This window comes from Heterocephalus glaber, unplaced genomic scaffold (genome assembly GCF_053883595.1).
Source record: "Heterocephalus glaber isolate CG9 unplaced genomic scaffold, H.glaber_assembly_v1.0 deba00001761, whole genome shotgun sequence".
Taxonomy (NCBI): domain Eukaryota; kingdom Metazoa; phylum Chordata; class Mammalia; order Rodentia; family Bathyergidae; genus Heterocephalus; species Heterocephalus glaber.
This window is the reverse complement of record NW_028258458.1, coordinates 45,246-65,273: the sequence shown is the minus strand read 5'-3', so window position 1 is coordinate 65,273 and position 20,028 is coordinate 45,246. Positions and strand designations below refer to the sequence as shown.

At 42.1% G+C, this 20,028-nt stretch overlaps 1 protein-coding gene across 1 annotated transcript in view; it reads left to right on the top strand.

Moving 5' to 3' along the window:
* The first annotated feature begins 12,755 nt into the window (after positions 1-12,755).
* Positions 12,756-20,028, top strand: part of LOC101704318 (zinc finger protein 426) — a 45,707-nt gene continuing 38,434 nt past the window's right edge. The window contains exon 1 of the mRNA XM_087201790.1: positions 12,756-13,254. The gene's annotated coding sequence lies outside the window, so the exon portion shown is untranslated. The remainder of the gene's footprint in view (positions 13,255-20,028) is intronic.

The following is a 20,028-nucleotide window of genomic DNA, read 5'->3' as shown; positions in this document are numbered from 1 at the left end:
TTTCATATTTTTAATTTTGAGACAGTGTCTCACTAAATCGCTAAGTTGTCCAGGCTGGGCTCAAATTTAAGATCCTCCTGCCTCAGTCTCCCAGAGTCTTGAGATTACACTTTAGATTTGCCTTCTTTTATACATTTCCTATAAATGAAATTATTTAATCTTTTGTGAATACCTTTTTTCACTTAGCATGTTTTCCAAAGCTAATTGGTGTGGTAGCCTCTGTTATTCCATTTATTGCTGAATAATATTCTGTTCCAATATATACCATATTTCATTATTTATTCATTAGATGATGGACATTGGTGTATAAACACTGGTGTATACAGAGTAATGCTGTGCCAGGTGTGATGGTGAACATCTGTAGTCCCAGCTACTTGGGAAGCAGAGGCAAGAGAATCATGAGGTTGAGGCCATCCTGAGCTACATAGCAAGACTCCATCTCAAGAAAACAAAAACCAAAAGAGTAATGCTTCTATGAAAATTCACATATATGTTTTTGTTGAGTACAAGTTTTGCTTTCTTGAGTAGGAGTACAATTGCTGGGTCATATAATAACCATGGAGTTAAAATAACTAAGAGTGGAATTGTGGGGTCATATAATAACATTTAAGAATTTGAAGAACTACCAAACTGCTTTCTAAAGTGGCTCAATCATTTTACATTCCCACCAGCAATCTATGAGGGTTCCAATTCCTCTGCATCCTTGCTAATAGGTAGTAATAGTCTCTCTTTCTGACTTTATCCATCCTTAGTGTGTGAAGTGATGTGTGACTGTGATTTGGATTTGGATTTCCTTAATGACCCGTAAAGTTAATCATCTTCTCTTTTCTTGCTTTTCTTTCCCCTTTCGGTACTGGGGATTCAACCCAGGGCTGTCACACTGAGCTACATCTTCAACCTTTTTTATTTGGTGACTTGCTAAGTCACTAAGTTGCCCAGGCTAGGCTCAGATTTGTGATCCTCCTGCCTCAGCCTTCCAGAGCCCTGAGATTATAGACGTGTGCCAGCATACCTGGAAATTGACCGTCTTTTCATGTACTCAATGCTGCTTTGTATATCTACTTTGAAGAAATAGATGTCCAAATTCTTTGTCCTTTTAAAAATTAGATTGTACTGGGGCCGGGGATTTAGCTCAGTGGTTCTGCTGCCTGCCTCACAAGTGCAAGGTCCCGAGTTTGATCCCCAGTACCAAAAAATAATAATAAAAAAATAAAATTGCATTGTCTTTTTATTGTTGAATAGTAAGAATTCTTTTTTTTTTTTTGGTACCAGGGATTGAACTTGGGTCTTTGTGCTTGCGCAGCACGCGGTGAAACCACTGAGCTAAATCCCCAGCCCTGAATAGTAAGAATTCTTTACATACTATATATAAAAGTCCTTTATCACTAATATGATTTACAAATAGTTTCTCCTATTCCAAGAGTCTTTCTTTCTTTCTTTCTTTCTTTTTCTTGCTGTACTGGGGTTCTAACCCAGGGTCTCATGCATGCTAGACATTTGCCCTGTCACTGAGCTACACCCCCAGCTCTGTCTTTCACTGCTATTTCTTTTCTTTTGAGATTGGGGTCTTGTTATGTTGCCCAGGCTGTTCTCAAATTCAAAATTCTCCTGTCGCAGCCTCCCAAGCAGCTGAGTTTATAGGCACATGCCATCACACCTGGCCTTGTTTTGTTTTGTTTTGCCATTGGATATTGAACCCAGTGCCTTTGTCCTGACATACAACTCCAGACTTTTCTGTTTTTATTTAGAAACAGGGTCTCACTAAATTGCTAAATTGTCCAGGTTGGACTCAAATTTTCAATCTTCCTGCCCTAGCCTCCAGAGTAGCTGATATTACAGGCCTGTGCCGCTATGTCCTGCTTCTTCATTTTCTCGATGGCGTCCTTTAGAGTAAAAATATATAGTGTTGATGAATATCCTTTGAGATACATTTTTAATATTGGTAAAATCCAGCTGGACACAGTGGTGCACACCTGTAAGCCCAGCTACTCCAGCAGCTGACGCAGGAGGATCGCAAGTTTGAGGCTAGCCTGGTCCTGTATCAAAATAAGAAATATAAAACACTGGGGCCAAGGTGGCACACGTCTATAATCCCAGCATTCTTAGAGGCTGAGGCCACAGAATGACAAATTCAATCCCAGTGCAGGCAATTTAATCTGAAAATTAAAAAAATTAAAAAGGACTGGGGCTGTAGCTCAGTGTAAAAGCCTTGGGTTCACCCCAGTACCAAAGCAAGCAGGAAAAAAAGGAAGAAAGAAGAAAGAAAGAAAGAAAGAAAGAAAGAAAGAAAGAAAGAAAGAAAGAAAGAAAGAAAGAAAGAAAGAGGAGAGAGAGAAAAGAAGTTGATTAATGGGATCCACAGGTATAACTATAATTTCAGCTCCAATATTAAGATCATAAATTTTTTTTGTCAGTTGTGGATTATCCAATTATTATTAAGTTAGAATCTATATTATACGTTCACAAAAGTCAACAAGTGCCTTCTTAAAAACATTTCTGTTTTATAAAGTCTTTTTTATGCTGGTGAACAAACCTGGGCCCTTACATGTTCTAAGCAAGGATTCTACCATTGAGCTATTCTCTCAATTCTCCCACTAATTTTTTTCCTGCTCTATGGGAGATTGAACCCAGGGAGCACTGCTAAGATACACCCCAACCTCTTCCCTTTTATTTTATTTTATTTTTTATTCATTAAGTTTAGTGGTATATTTTAGGTATATAATAACAATGAAATTCATCATTGGGAGTTTGTACCTTTGCATGACATACCCTGGTTCTTATTTTTTCCCCATTCCCCTGCCCTCCCTTCGACCCCTCCACCCTTCCCTGTTTACAAAGACTTTGTTTCCATTTTTTCCTTTCCCTTCTTTCCTTTCCCCTACCCCTCCACTTCTCCTTCCCCTTCCCCTTTGGACCTTTTCTTCCTATTCCATATTATCTATTACACCTTTTGATCCTCATTTACACTTTAAGTTTCTCATACCAGAGAGAACTATTCAGTATTTACACATGTGTGTGCTTTTTATTTCACTTAAGAGTATGGCCTCAACTCAGCCACCTTATCTTTGACAAAGGAGCCAACCACCCTCATTGGAGGAAAGATAGCCTATTTAATAAATGGTGTTGGAAAAACTGGATTTCAACCTGCCAAGATTAAAACTAGACCCATACCTATCACCATGCCCTAAACCAAGATTGAAGTGGATTAAAGATCTAAATATTAAGACAGAAACACTAAACATGCTGGAAGACAAGTTAGGTAGAACTCTTGAAGACATTGGCATAGGAAAAGACTTTATGAACAAATCCTCAGCAGCACGGGAGCTAGCATAAAGAATCAACAACTGGGATCTCATCTTATTAAAAAGCTTCTGCACTGCAAGGGAAACCACCAACAGAGCTAAGAGACAACCTACAATGTGGGAAAAATTTTTTAGCAGCTGTACCTCAGACAAAGCTCTACCATCGGGAATAAAGAACTCAAAAAAATCAGACCCCCAAATTCAAAGACCCAATTCAAAAATGGGCATCTGAAATGAACAGACATTTCTCAGACAAAGAAGTAAAAGCAGCAAATAAATATATGAAAAAATGTTCAACATCACTGGTCATTCGAGAGATGCAGATGAAAACAACACTGAGATTCCACCTCACCCCAGAAAGAATGGCTGCTACCAAGAAATCAATCAATAACAAATGCTGGCGGGGGTGTGGGGAGAAAGGAACCCTTCTCCATTGTTGGTGGGAGTGCAGACTGGTGCAGCCACTGTGGAAGTCAATATGGAGATACCTCAGAAAACTAGGACTACAGGTCCCTTTTGACCCAGCTATTCCCCTGCTGGGTATCTTCCCCAAAGAATTAAAAGAATCATGCCACAGTGATATATGTGCACCCATGTTTATAGTGACACAGCTTGTAATAGCTAAAGCTTGGAAACAGCCCAAGTGCCCATCAACTGGAAACTGGATAAAGAAGATGTGTTGGTTTTTTTTTATTAAATTCTTTTATTGGTACATTGTAGGTATACAACACAATTACATTTCTCATTCGGAATTGTACCTTTACATAATGCATCTTGGTTCTTATTTTTTCCCCATTCCTAGCCCTCCCTTCACCCCCTCCACCCTTCCCTATTTACAAAGACTTTATTTCCATTTTTTCCATTACTCATCATTTTTCCTTTCCCTTCTTTCCTTTCCCCTGTGCCTCCCACTACCCCTACCCCTTTGGAACTTTTCTTCCTATTTTGCATTATCGATTATTCATTCTAATCATTGGTACATTTTAGGTATACAATATAATGACATTCATCATTGGAAATTTGCACCTTTACATAGTCTCTCTTGGTTCTTATTTTTCACCCTTGCCCAGCCCTCCCTTCAACCCCTCCATCCCTCCCTATTTACAAAGATTTTGTTCCTATTTTTCCATTTTCTCATTAATCCCATTCCCCTCTATCCTTTCCCCTAGCCCTCCCACTTCCTTCCCCTTTGCCCCTTTTCTTCCTATTTCACATGACCTATTATACATTTAGTCCTTATTTACACTTTCAGTTTCTCACACCAGAGAAACTATTCGGTATTTATACACGTGTGTCCTATTTATTTCACTTAAGAGTATCGCCTCAATGTGCATCCATTTAGCTATAAATGTCTCTAATTTCTCATTTTTTATGGCTGGGTAGTACTCCATTTTATAAAAAAAAACAAGATGTGTTTTTTAAAAGAAAGTGTAAATAAGAATTAAAATGATTAAAATGAATAATTCATAATTTGAAATAGGAAAAGGTCCAAAGGTGTAGGGGGGTGGGGTGGGAGGGGAAGGGGAACGGGAAGAAGGGAAAGGAAAAATTATGAGAAAAGAAAAAAAATGGAAATGAAATCTATGTAAATAGGAAAGGGTGGAGGGGGTGAAGGGCGCACAGTTAATAGGGGAAAAAATAAGGACTAAAATACATCATGTACAGGTACAAGCACCCAATGATAAATGTAAACGTATTGTATACCTAAAATGTACCAATAAAAGAACTTAAAAATAAAAAAGAGTATGACCTCAATATGCATCCATTTAGCTATAAATGTCTCTAGTTTCTCATTCTTTATGGCTGAGTAGTACTCCATTTTATTTTTTTTTAAAAAAAGCCACATCTTCTTTATCCAGTCTCCAGTTGATGGGCACTTGGGCTGTTTCCAAGCTTTAGCTGTTACAAACTGTGCTGCAATAAACATGGGTGCACATATATCTCTGTGGTATGATTCTTTTAATACATTGGGGAAGATCCCCAGCAGGGGAATAGCGGGGTCAAATGGGACCTCCAGCCCTAGTTCTTTGAGGTATCTCCACATTGATTTCCACAGCGGTTGCACCAGTCTGCACTCCCACCAACAATGGAGAAGGGTTCCTTTCTCCCCATGCCCTGCCAGCATTTGTTATTGGTTGATTTCATGATAGCAGCCATTCTTTATGGAGTAAAGTGGAATCTCAGCATTGTTTTCATCTGCATCTCTCGAATGACCAGTGATGTTGAACATCGTTTCATATGTTTATTTGCTGCTTTTACTTCTTTGTCTGAGAAATGTCTGTTCATTTCAGATGTCCATTTTTGAATTGGCTCTTTAAATTTGGGGGGTCTAATTTCTTTGAGTGCTTTATATGTTCTAGATAGTAGACCTTTGTCTGAGGAACAGATGGTAAAAAATTTTTCCCACATTGTAGGTTGTTTCTTAGCTCTGTTGTTGGTTTCTCTGGAGGTGCCAAAGCTTTTTTGGGGGGGGCGGCTCGAACTTGGGATCTTGCACTTGCGAGGCAGGCCGCGGAATCACTGAGCTAAATCCCTGGCCATGGAAGTTTTTTAATAAGATGAGATCCCAGTTCTTGATTCTTTGTGCTAGTTCATATACGACTGAGGTTTTGTTCATAAAGTCTTTCCCTATGCTAATGTCTTCAAGAGTTCTACCTAACCTATTTTCCAGCAAGTTTAGTGTTTCTTTTTTAATATTTAGATCTTTGATCCACTTCGATTTTAGTTTAGTGCATACTGAAAGATATAGGTTTAGCTTTCATCTTTGGCAGGTTGAAATCCAGTTTTCCCAGCACTATTTATTAAAGAGGCTATCTTGGGCCAGGGATTTAGCTCAGTGCTTCTGCTGCCTGCCTCGCAAGCGCAAGGACTGGAGTTCGGTCTCTGGTACCAAAAGAAAAAAAAAAGGCTATCTTTCCCCCTTCCCTTTTAAATTAAATTTTGAGAAGGTTTCCTAAGTTGCCTAGGCTAGCCTTAAACTTGCAATTCTTCTGCCTCACCCTTCCATGTAGCTGGAATTATAGATGTGTGCTACCTTACCTGAACTATATTCTTTGTTTTATAAATTTAGTAAATATATTTGGAGTTCCAATGGGATTAGATTTTAGAAATTTATTTTAATTTAGTTGTATATTATATATACACATATGTATCAGATATTATATTAATTTTTTTTGATACAGAGTCTCAGGCCCAGTTCAGGCTGGGCTTGAACTCACTATGTAGCCCAGTCTGGCCTAGAACTCATGGCAATCCTCCTGCTTCAGCCTCCCAAGTGCTGGGATTAGAGGCGTGCACCATCACACCAGGCTATATTAAAGTATTATAAATATGAACCAGGCATGACGACACACATCTGTAATCTCAGCACCCTGTGAGGCTGAGGCAGGAGGATCTCAAATTCATGTCCAGCCTGGGCAATTTAGTGACTTAGTAAAACCCTGACTAAAAAAAAGAAAGAAAGAAAGAACAAAAAGGGCTGGGGATGTAGGTTAGTTGGAAAGCCCTTAGTTCAATCGCTAGCCCTGGAAAAAACAATTGTAAATATGACTACCTAATTTGCTTAACTCCATTCCTCACCCATACCTGTATCTAGTTTGTTTTAAGTCAACTAGTAGTGTAAGGATAGCATTCTTTTTGCTAGACTTGGCACTTGCTCAGAAGTTAAAATTTAAAATCAATTTTTTTTCTTGGACTTGTAACTGCCTAGAGCAGCCAGTAGTCTCTCTCTCTCTCTCTCTCTCTCTCTCTCTCTCTCTCTGTTCTTCTCCCTCTTTATTTCTTTCTTTTGGCTTTTAGTTGCCTAAAGCCGCAATTCTTAATTTCTGTCTGGTTCCTAAGAGGGAAAGCTGGTGGAGAAAGGACTTGGTGTCTCAAGACAGCACCTCCAGGGTACTCAGTCCCTGTGGCACAGGGCTGCTCTGTGGTACACCACTTGCCTAGCATTTATTTAGTGAGGCCCTGGGTTTGATTCCCCCACTACAAAAGTAAATAAATCAAATAAAAGATACTCAGCGGGGGGGGGGGTGGCCGGGGATTTAGCTCAGTGGTTCTGGCACCTGCCTCGCAAGCTCGAGGTCCTGAGTTCGATCTCCGGTACCAAAAAAAAAAAAAAAAAAAGATACTCAGTGGGTTGTGTATCTACGTCACCAAAAAAAAAAAGGCTTCAATTTCTGACCAGCTAAAAATTCCCTTCTCTAGTTGGATGTTCACTTGACCAGCTCCCAGTGCTCCCAAGTGGCTGCCTTTGGGAGCTGAGGCCTCCATTTGTAGGAAGCACCTCTCCATCAAGGGAGCCTCAGTCTACCTCATTAGGTTCAGGGGAAGAGGAACTACCATTGGAGATTTAGCTCAGTGGCACCACACCCCTGCCTTGAAAGTACAAGGTCCTGAATTTGATCCCAGGTACAGCCAAAAAAAAAAAGAGGAACTACAAAATCAAGGTAGGGGGTCACAGACCTTGGTTGCACTGTGTCTGTGAAGCTTCATGGCTTCCTCTAGAGGGGGCGCCCTTCCTACTAGGGACAATGGCCCAACACAAGAAGTCTTCCTTGTGCCAATTTTGCCAAACACCAAGAGTCTACACCCAATAGCATCATCCTCAGGGAACAGTTGTCCTTCTTGTCCCAGAACTTTATGACATAAATTGGGACCTCAAATAGTCTAACTTAGTCAAATTGACTTTGACCTGTAGTTCCTGTTTTGGAGATGATCATGAGTTTAGTTGTCCTTTGCTGAACGAGGGCTGGGATTGATTGCTTAATTGATTGATTTTGTGGTACTGTAAAGAAACCCAGGGCCTTCACACTGAGTTACATCTCCAGCCCTTCTTATTTATTTATTTTTTTTTGGTACCGGGGATCGAACTTGGGTCCTTGTGCTTGCGCAACAGGCGGTGAAACCACTGAGCTAAATCCCCAGCCTAGCCCTTCTTATTTTGACACAGTCTCCTTGAGTCACAAAGTTGCCCAGGCTGGGCTGGAACTTGCAATTCTCCTGGCTCAGCCTCCCAGGGAAGCTGGAAGCACAGGCATGCACCATCATGCCCCATTTAGGGCTGGGCTTTTTGCTACTGTAAATCCAGGCCAAGTTTTACCGAAAGTGGCAAATTTGTCATATTTACTGCCTCGCTGGTGCTACTCTGTGTGGTGTGTTGTGGTGCAGGGGATCCAACCCAAGGCCTCAAGCACACTAGGAAAGTGGCTCTACCTCTGAGCTCCACCCCCAGCTCTAATGATGTTATTTTGCTCTTTTAAAAATTTTTTCTTGTTTTCTAGTTGTTACTTTAAAATATGATCTTTTCCTTCAGTTCACCTGCTACTATGTACTTTGTATATTCCTCAAGTAGCAGCTCTGTGTATTCTTTTTTGTTTAGTTTGAGATAAGATCTCACTATGAAGTTCAGGCTGGCTATGCAGCCCAGGCTGGCCTCAAACTCATGGCGATCCACCTGTGCTGAGATTACAGGTGTGTACCACCACACCCAGATCTCTCCACACTTTCCACCTGTGTTCAGTGAGACTGACAGGAAATACTGCTTACTTCATCTTTCCCCAAACTGGAGGCAGTTTTGCTTAGTTTTCAGAAATTAATAAGAGCATCATATAAGCTGAACTTGGTGTACACTGTGTAGCTAAGCTGCTCAGGAGGCCGAGGCAGGAGTATTGCTTGAGCCTAGGCATTTGAAGTCAGCCTGGGCAATACAGTGAAACGTTGTCAATAAATAAATAAATAAATAAATAAATAAATAAATATCCTTTCCATGTGTGGTTTTGTTTTTGTTTTATTTTGTTGTGTTTTTTTGTGGTACCGGGGATCGAACTTGGGACCTTGTGCTTTCGAGGCAGGTGACGGAACCACTGAGCCAAATCCCCGGCCCCTGTTTTATTTTGGTTTTTAGGTTTTTGTTGAGTCAAGGTCTTCTTAGCAGTCCAGGCTGGTCTTTTTTTTTTTTTTTAATTCACTAAGTTTATTGGTACATTTTAGGTATACAATATCATGACATTCATCTTGGGAAATTCATGATATATCTTGGTTCTTATTTTTTTCCCCCATCCCCTGCCCTCCCTTCAACCCCTCCACCCCTCCCTATTTACAAAGATTTTGTTTCCATTTTTTTCCTTTTCTCATATTTTTTCCTTTCCCTTCTTTCCTTTCCCCTACCCCTCCACTTCTCCTTTGAACCTTTCCTTCCTATTTCACATTATCTATTATACTTTTTTTTTATACTGGGGACCGAACTTGGGACCTTGTGCTTGCAAGGCAGGCAGTGGTATCTATTATACATTTTGATCCTCATTTACATTTTCAGTTTCTCATACCAGAGAGAACTATTCAGTATTTATACATGTGTGTCCTACTTATTTCACTTAAGAGTATGGCCTCAATGTGCATCCATTTAGCTATAAATATCTCTAGTTTCTCATTCTTTCTGGCTGAGTAGTACTTCATTTTACTACAAAAAAAAAACAACCCATGTCTTTATCCAGTCACCAGTTGATGGGCATTTGGGCAGGCCGGTTTTGAACCCACTATGTAGTCCAGGCTGGCTTTAAACTGGTGGTGATCCTCCTGGCTCAGCCTACTGAGATTAACCTGGGATTACAGGTGTGGGCCACCATGCCCAGCTGTATGTCTGATTTCTTATGCAGCATTATATTTCTGAGCTTTGTCCATCTGATCGTATAGAGCTGAATAGAATGCACAACTGGGAAATGATTCCCATGACTGTTGCCCTCTGGTACATTTGTATATAATCTCATCCTGCTGAAAGTAAGTGGGTTTTAGAACTTCCTTTAATCAAGACAGTAAGACAAAAGTGATGGGGTGTTACTCCTTTGGTTACGTTATGTGGCAACAACAAAGGACTTTTACAGATGACATTAAGGTCCCTAATCATTGGACTCTGAATTAATCAGATGAGAGACCATCCTCGGGATGGCCTAAATTAATAGGGTGAGCCCTTCAAAGTGGGTGTAGAAATCAGAGACTCAAAGCAGCACGTCCACTCTCTCTTTTGCTAGCTTTTTTCCCCCTTAGAGACAGGATCTCAGTCTGCTGCCCAGACTGGCCCCCATCCTCCGGCTTCAGGCAGTAGCTGGGATTAAAGGCATGCCCTGTCGTGCCCAGCTTATGTTACTGGCTTTGATGAGATAAGCAGCCCAGAATTCCACAGCCACATAGAAATAAATTTTGCCAACAGTCTGAGGGAGATTAGAAAGAAATCCTTTATTGTTTGAGCCTCAAGATTAGAATGTAGGGCTGGGGTGTAGCTCAGTGTCAGGGCACTTGGCTAGCAGGCACAAAGCTCTGGATTTGATCCAGCACAGCAAAGCAAAAGGGAGAGAAAATAAGATGAGAGAGTAGTCTATTCAGTGTGTAATTTTAGCCTTATGATGTCCTTAGCAGAGAATTTGGCTAAACCATGCCCACATTTCCAGCCTTTACACACTGTGAATAAATTGCTGTTTTGTTTGCAGCACTGAGGATCAAATCCAAGGCCTCCCACATGCTAGCCAAGTCCTCTACCACTGAGCCACATCCCCAGCCCAACGTGTTATTTTAAGCCATCAAGTTGGTGGCAACCATAGAAAACTATTACAATCTGTAAACTGTTGCTTTTCTTTACTGAAGAATACTTCATTGAATAAGAATAGTTTAATTTTTCCTTTCTTCTATTGAGGGTAATTTGGATTTTGTTTTCACTGAAAGGTATTTTCAAATCAAGCTCCTATGCATAATCTTTCACATTTGTTTAATGAACACGGATTTTGTTGTAAAGGCTGTATATATGTTTGCATTCAGTGGAAAATGTCAATAGGTTTTTCAAAATATATTCCAAGAGGTTAAGGGTGTAGCTCAGTGGTAAAGCACATGCTTAGCATGTGTGAGGCCCTAGGTTCAATCCCCTGCACATACATAAGCACACACACACACACACACACACACACACACACACACACACAAAGCAAGAAAGGAAAAAAAAACCCGCAAGGTCAGCAAGAAACAAAGGGAAAGGGAACAAAGACCTTGCATTGGAAAAGAATTTAGGGAGTCAGGCGTGGTGGTGCATGCCTGTAATCCCAGCACTCTGGGAGACTAAGGCAAGACGATTGATTGCAAGTTTGAGCACAGCCTGGGCAACTTACTGACTTAGTGACTAAGTCCTGTCTCAAAATAAAAATTAAAAAGATCTGCGAATGTAGTTCAACATGAAGCTCTGTGTGCAATCCCCAGTACCACACACACACACACACACACACACACACACACACACACAGAGGCAGAGAGGAGATGTCAGTGTTGTGATCACATTACATGACTGGTGACAAAGCAGATTGCAGATAGAATTCACATCCATATTCACCAGGTTCCACTTATTCAGTTGGGGCCAGCCTTGATCTACCAGTGTCTTGGCGCTTCTTTGTTTTTTGTTTTAGTTTTTCAGGGCTTCAGCTGGAACTCAGGGCCTCGGCTTCCTAGGCAAGTGTTCTACCACTGAGCCGCACCTCCAGTTCAAGTCGTAGCATTTCAGTGTATGTTTCTAGAGGTCATCAAGTGTGTCTGTCCAGTTGTGCACTGGTATGGCCTGTCCTCAGGGCTGTGGACTTAGCATTGTGTTTTACATTTTGATTCTAAACCAGTTTGTAAGTCTGGCTGGTATATTGATCAGGAACTAGGTGACAGGTACATAGAAAAGCTTTTATTTTTATTTGGTTTAACATGTGATCAATTCTTTTAGTCAAATATTTTACATTCTCTCTCTTATTTTTTTAACCAAGTCTTCCGAATCTGGTATTCTGAGTTCATTTTACATTTATAACATGCCTCAGTTTGGACTGGCCACATTTCAAGTGCTTCAGAGCCACATATGATTCATAGTTAGGGACATATCTTTTGGATATTGGGCATTCTGGGCATTTTCTTCATATTCAGGTATGATTTTATAGCAAGGTCACATCACTGCTGGTGAGAAAAGCTTTTCTGAGAATTAGCGGGTGAGTTCCCCGCTATTCTCCCAGCCCTACCTGTCTGGTCCATCGCGCAACCTACACAGCGCCCCCGTGCGGCCCCGCCCCTGTGGGGTCTCCCCTCCTTGTGAGCCCCGGCCCCGCCCGTAGTGCGGCCCTTAGCTACTTCTATCTTGTGTGTGTGTGTGTGTGTGTGTGTGTGTGTGTGTGTGTGTGTGTGTGTGTTTTGTTTGTTTTTGGTACCGGGGATCGAACTCGGGACCTTGAGCTTGCAAGGCAGGCGCCGGAACCACTGAGCTAAATCCCCGGGCCAGCTACTTCTATCTTAAAGCTCGTCCCCTTGGCCAGTTTCTGTCCAGTCTCAAGGTCCTGTTCACCAAAGGAAACCAGAATTTGCCCGTCCAACCGGGACTGAACCCCGGAGCGCAGCCCCCCACCCCCACCCCGGCCGGGACCGGAAGTGACATCATGATGACAGTGGTCGCTTCCGCCGCGGGCTGTGCGGGTCAAAGGGTCGCTTTATCTTGGTGGTCGGGTGGGTTCTTTCTTTGAGATGCTCGGGTGAAGCAGAGGGTTCGGGTGTGGCTGGGAGGCAACAAAAGACAGGTTTGCCTGTCGGGGCCGCGGGTCCCCCCGGCGCGGTCAGGTCCGAGCGTCCATTTGAATCCTGGGTCCCCATGAGAAGCCGGGGTGGCAACGTTGCTATGCTGCGTTCTGAGTGTCCCCACTCCCACCCCGGCTTTCCTCCTGCAAAGCTGAGGATGCAGCTCGGTGCAGAGCGCTTACCTAGGCGTACGTGGGACCGTGGGTTCCACCCCAGCAATGCAAAAAAAAAAAAAAAACAAACGCAAAATTCCAGAGAACCTTTCTGGATTTTTTTTCAAAGAGGAAAAATTTTTTCACGAGTCTAATCACGTTGAATCCGACCTGCGTCCCCCAGCCTCAAGGACCTGACAATTCCAACCCATTCTGATGAGCATTGGGTGAGATGCTTTTTTTACGCAAACAATTTCACTTTGTTTCAGGGAGTCCTGTATTTATTTTTGCCACATAGTGTTAAGTTAGAAGATAAAGATCACTTTCTAGGTGCTAGGGTGGGTGTGTTTTTTTATGTGCATACTATAATAAACAGTCGTACACCGCAGGTGTTTCTACTAAAGAAAACTAAACGATATTCAGTTGTTTTCTTTATCTGAGGTTCCTAGGCCTGTACATCCTCCCAGTGCTTTAAAACTGGAGCCTCATGCCAGCCGTGGTGGCGCACACCGGTTATCCCAGTACTGAAGAGGCTGAGGCAGGAGGATCCCTGCAAATCGAGGCCAGCCTGGGCTACATAGCCAGACCCTGTCGCCAGAACAAACATGGAGCCTCCAGAAAGAACGAACGAATGGAAGCTTTATTAGACTCCCCTATCCCGCTTGTGCTGGGCGGACACCCTACTACTGACCTAACTCCTTTTTTTTTTTTTTTGGTACCGGGGATTGAATTCAGGTCCTTGCGCTTGTGCAGCAGGCGGCAAAACCACTGAGCTAAATTCCCGGCTACTGACCTAACTCCTTAGCCCACTACCCTATGAATAATTGAATTCGCCATTAACAACAGGGTTGTTGGATTGTTTTTCGTCACACATTTGTCTTTTGAAAATTCTTAAACCTATAGGTAATTTGAACACTTATAACAATGAATATCCATTAGAGTGGATTCATTTATATTTGGCATTTTATGTATTTTTGCTTCCCCCACAAACAAATACATTTTATGGTGAACTGTTAGAACACTGAAAATAAATTGTGGAGGTGGTATTCCACTGTTAAGTACTTGATATTGCACTTTTTTTTTCCTGTTTGGTTTTTTGAGGCAGGGTCTCATTATGAGGTTCAGGCTGGCCTTGAACTCACTATGTAGTCCAGGCTGACCTCAAACTTGCTGCAGTCCTCCTGCTTCTGCCTCCCGAGTGGTAGGGCTAGAGATGTGCACCACCGCAACCAGCTTGCATTTCTTAAGGACTAGCCTCGGGGTTGTAGCTCAATGGTAGAGCACCTGCTTAGCGTGTATGAGGCCATAGGTTCAATCCTCAGCGCCTCCCCCCCACCACCACCCCCTCCCCCAAAAAGAAAAAGGACATTGTCGTGCTAAAACTGTAATATTATTTGATCCAAGAATTTTTGAAATAATAATGTGAACTAATATGTACTTTGCGTAGAAAACTAAAATTCTCCATGTTGTTTCAAAGTGAGGTTTGGGTGTTTTTATTCTAAAAATCACTGACGATGGGTGTATGTTTCTTTTTTTGTTTTTTGGTTTTGGTATTGGGGATCGAACTCGGAATCTTTCGCTTGCCAGACAGGTGCTGGAACCACTAAGCTGAATCCCCAGCCCCTGGGTGTGTGTTTCTTTTTTTCTTTTTTCTCTTCTCTTCTTTTCTTTTCTTTTCTTTTCTTTCTTTCTTTCTTTCTATCTTTTTTTTTTGTGTGTGTGGTATTGGGGACTGAAACTAAAAATTTTATGTATTTATTTTTTATTTTGGTGTTTTGAGACAGGGTCTTGCAAATGCACCAAGTTACCCAGGCCAGGCTGGAACTTGTGAACCTTTGCTTTAGCCTCCCAGAGAGCTGGTATCACAGGTGTGCGCCACTGCATCCAGCTACAATGACTTTTTTGGAAGTGTCACAAGCTCTTTTAAGAAGTCACGCATTATAATAATATTTCTGGTTGTATACTTATCCCCACCACTACCTTTTTGTGATACTGAGGATTGAACCTAGGGCAAGCTAAGCTACATGCCCAGCCCTTTTTATTTATTTATTTCATTTTGAGACAGCATCTCCTAAGTTGCCCAGGCTGAACTTACAATCCTCCTGCCTCAGCCTTCCGAGTAGCTGAGACTTCCAGCATGCACCACTGCATCTGTCTTTCATCTTGCTTTTAAACTGTTTTCTCCATTTCTTTTATTTTTATTTATGGAAATAAACCTATGAGCTGTAGTTTTCTACTTCCTAGTCTAGCCACTTCAGAAAATCATTTTTAAAATATATTTTTAGATAATGTGGTTTTGGCAGTTTCTGAATCAACACTTTGTAAACATGCTTACAAATGATTCCAGGGAAAGACTAGAAACAGATATTAGTTTGAAATGCAAGATATTTGTTTCCAAATAGATGTCATGGCACATGCCTATAATCCTAGCACTTGGGAGGCTGAGGCAAGAGGTTCACTGTGAATTTGAGGCCAGCTTGAGATACATAGTATGAGTTCAAGGCCAGCCTGAACTACCTAGCTAGACCCCCCCAAAATGTTTCCAAAAAGAGTATCAATATCCAATCCATTTTTATCCCAAATGAAAATAATCAAATATATTTTCAGAAAGACAGTGTTTGAGTTTATGTTGTATTGTGGACAAGCATTTGTACGAACGTTAAGTTTTGTATTGTGATTCCTGCATGCCTTGTGTTTGTGTGTAGCTCTCACATATCTGTGTAATGCAATCACTTTGAGATCATAGGACAATACCCAAATGACCATTTAGTTCCTTTAACGCCTTCATGATAGGGCCATAATTTGTATGTCAAACTGCCAGGCAGTTCTGAACCACTGATGGTACACGCGTGACTGTCCTTTAGGGCAGCATGGGGCAGTCCCATCAGGTGGCGCAAGTCTCCTGAAGGGTCAGTCACGCGTGTACCACCAGTGGCTCAAGCCATGTGATGACGAACTGGGCTCTCTGCCAGAAACAGGAAAAGAATAACCATCAAAACAGACACAACACTGGGCTGGGGATTTAGCTCAGTGGCACTGGGCCTGCCTTGCAAGCACAAGGTCCTGAGTTCAATCCCGGTACCAAAACCAAAAACAAACCAGACACAGTACTGCCACCATGAGGTTGACAGTCTATCAGGGAAGGTGATTTTGTTTTATTTTTCAGGAGTTTTATTTGGTTTGGTTTTGTTTGAAACAGGATTTCATCATGTAGTCCAGGCTGGCCATGAACTCACTGTAGCCCAGGCTGGCCTCAAAGTCATGGCAATCCTCCTGCCTCAGTCTCCTGAGTGCACCTGGTGGGGAAGATGATTTGAAATGAAATTGGCAAATTTGTTATTCAGGCATAAGAATTATTAAGAAGCATAGTGTGGGGCTGAGGCTATGGCTCAGTAATAGAGTACTTGCCTACTGGAGTGCCCAGGTTCCATCCTCAGCACCAAAAATAAAAAATTAGAGAAGCTTCGATGGTGTCATGGCGCACACCTGTAATCTCAGTGCTCAGGAAGCTGAAGCTGGATGATCACAAGTTCAAGGCCAGCCTGGGCTACATAGTGAGATCTTGTCAGGGGTGGGGGTGGGGGTGGAGGTCCACATATTGAGTGAAATTGGTATTTGCATTGTGAAGAAAACGAGCAGAATTTAATAGATTGTTGAGTGGAGGTGAAGCGATACGGAGTGAATGAGGACATTTTAGGAGAAAGAAACTTTATGAGCAAAAGCCTGAATGGGAGAAAGGAAGTTGGCCAAAGCAGAGAGAAAGTGTGATGGGGGGGGACAGTGACCAGACCGTACTGAAGGCTGGGAACCTCCTGAAGTGATGTAGGCAGGAAAGCCATTTGGACCCATTTCTAACTGTAGTGGAATCCACAGATTTCCTAGTCAGAATGGACGTCAGGGAACATGAGAGTGAAGGCATAAGTTTGAGATAGCAGCTTAAGAGGAAACTGTTGTGTTTTGTTTTTTGGGTTTTTGTTTTTTTTTTTTTTGGTACCGGGGATCGAACTCGGGACCTTGCGCTTGCGAGGCAGGCACTGGAACCACTGAGCTAAATCCCTGGACCTATGTTTTGTTTTTTGAGACAGGGTCTCACTATGTTGCCCAGGCTGGCCTTGACCTCACACCAATCCTCTTGCCTCAGTCTCCCGAGTGCTAGGATGACAGGCGTGCACCACCACATCCTGCAAAACAGTTTTAAAACATAATAGTAGTAACCAAACTTAGACAATTGCTATGGAAAAGAAAATAAATTATTTGCAAGGTTATTTTTATGTTTTTTATTTGAGATGGGGTCTTCTTATGTTGCCAAGGCTGATTTTGAACTGTGTTCAAGTGAACCTTCTGTCCCAGCCTCCCAAGTAGCTGGAGCTACAGGTATATGCTGTCCCATTTTGCTCTTCAAGTGTTTTGAAAAAGGTAAAGTAAGAATCTTGTCATTCCTCCATCTCTTCCTTGCCTGGAGAATATAGCACACTGTTTGAATAGTTGATTGAGACAAAGAATTCAACCTGGCTATTAGAGAAACAGTGCTATTCTAAGGGAATTGTAACCTAAAGGAGGAAGAAACCATTTACCCAAGTGCGTAGATGTACTGTTAACAATTTTCTTTCTTGTTTCTTGGTTTTTTGAGACAGGATCTCACTACATAGTTCAGGCTGGGCTTGAACTCACCATGTAGTCCAGGCTGGCCTCAAACTTTCAGTGATCCTCGTTCCTCAGCCTCCCGAGTGCTGAGGTTACAGGCATGCGCCACCACACTCAGCAGATTTACTATTACAAATTGATGACTAGCAGCCTGGGGGCTCAGTCCAGTGGCAGAGCATTTGCCTCACATGTGGGAAGCCCTAGGTTTGATCCCCAACACCAAGAAAGAAAAACAAAAAACATTCTTCAAGGATTTGGGAAGTAACATACAGCACAACACAATTTTGCCTGATCTTTGTATGGCATTGATGAGGGTAAAAAAGAATGGAGTGTAAGCTGGGAACTAGAGCACAAGTTGTGGGAGTTAGTTGGGCTGAAAGGGAAGGGAGGATCAGGTGATGAAATCTGATTAGGTTTCTAGGGGAGAGGAGTTGCTGGCACGGTTACATCAGGGTTACAGGCAGGTTTGACCCTGGAGTTACTTTCCTGGGAGAAAAGCTGGACAAGGCACCTCAGCCCCAGTGCACAACTCCTGCAACAAAGTGGTATGCGTCGGGATGGTGCAAACCAAGACAGAAAACAGGACAAAGCGGGAATGTTTGAATTTTTTTTGGTGAAGCCAGGGATTAAACTCAGGGCCTCATACATACAAAGCAAATGTTTTACCCTCAGCCTTCTTAATTTTATTTATTTATTTTGAGGCAGAGTCTTGCTAAGCTTTTTTTTTTTTTTTTTGGTACCAGGGCTCAAACTTGGGACCTTGCCCTTGCAAGGCAGGCCCTGGAACCACTGAGCTAAATCCCCGGCCTGAGTCTTGCTAAGTTACTAATGTACCCAGGCGGGGATTGAATTTGCAATCCTCCTGCTTCAGCCTCCCAAGTAGCTGGGATTACAGGTGTGTGCCATCATCTGCAACGAAACTTAATCATTTCTTGATCTCAAAATATCCTCATAAACAGGCTGTTCAGGGAAGCAGTTGGACCACTGTGATAAGGCTGTTCCTGCTAGCTTGTCCTTTAACATGTTCCCACCAGCTTCTACCACCGGATGGGCCTGTCCAATGCTGCCTGATGGGACAGGCATGCATGGACCACTGGTGGTTCAGAGCTGCCTGACAACCAGATAGATGAATCATGGCCCCTTTGTGAATATGTTAAGGATGTTGGACCTTTAAAGCCTACGACATTTTCTGTGTAATTCCTCTGCACAGTGCCTGGTCCAGCAACAAAACTTCTTAATTATTTGCTTAATGAAACAACTGGTGACAGCTGGAATCTTCAAGGAGACCCAAAGTGAAAGTTGCTCCAGGCTCCAGGTAGGGAACCCCAAGGCTGTCACCAAAAGATAAAGATTGCTGTTCTGCTCATAATGCCCAACAGGAGTCTAGATCAGTGTTGTACAATACAAGTGTAGCTTGCAGGTCATATACATGAAGAAAAAACTCTTAAGTACTCAGTCAACTAAAATGACAGAAATGAAATCATTTGTTAATAAGCATATGTTATTTTACCCTATGTAGCAAAAACATGTAACCAAGAAAAAATAGAGATAAGTATATTAGTTTCTTCATACTATCTTCAAAATTCACTGATAATATTAAATTTTTATGAGATGTATTTAATTTTTCTTTATATCATTAATAGGCAAGGTTGCACTTCCCTATAGTCCCAGCAACTCAGGAGGCTGATGCAGGAGGATTACAAGTTGAAGGCCATCTGGGCAACTTAGGGAGACCAGTTCAAAATAAAGTTTTAAAAAAGGGCCAGGATGTAGCTTAGTAGTACAGTACTTTTTTAGCATGCACAAGGCCCTGGGTTCAATTCCTGGCAACATACACAGACACACACACACACACACACACACACAATACCTCAGAAAATATTTGTATCCAAGTGTCCAAGTTACTTTTCTGTCACAGGGACAAAATACCCAACACTCACAAGTTTGAGGAGGTGAGGTTTATTTTGGCTCACAGGTTTAGAAGTTTCAGTCCGTGATTGGTAGGCTCAAATGCAGAAACAGCATGGTAGAAAGGCCTGGGCAGAGGAAAGCTGCTCACATCATGGTGGTGGGGAAGGAAGAAGATAGACCCTGGCAGGCCATGCACACAGTGACCGCCTCTTCTGACCTCTCAACAACACGTTTTGCTCCACTGATGAGTGTAACACATGAGCCAGTCACCTTCCAAAAGCCCCACCTCTGAACACATGAGGTTTTTGGGGGTGTTCTGGATCTAGCCATATCACCAAGTTGTTATAAACATTAACAGTTTTCAATGAACTAAAATGCTGAATTTTAAAAATTTAATGCATTAAAATAAAAAGAAAATTTAGGAATTTAGCTCAGTAGTTCCGCCA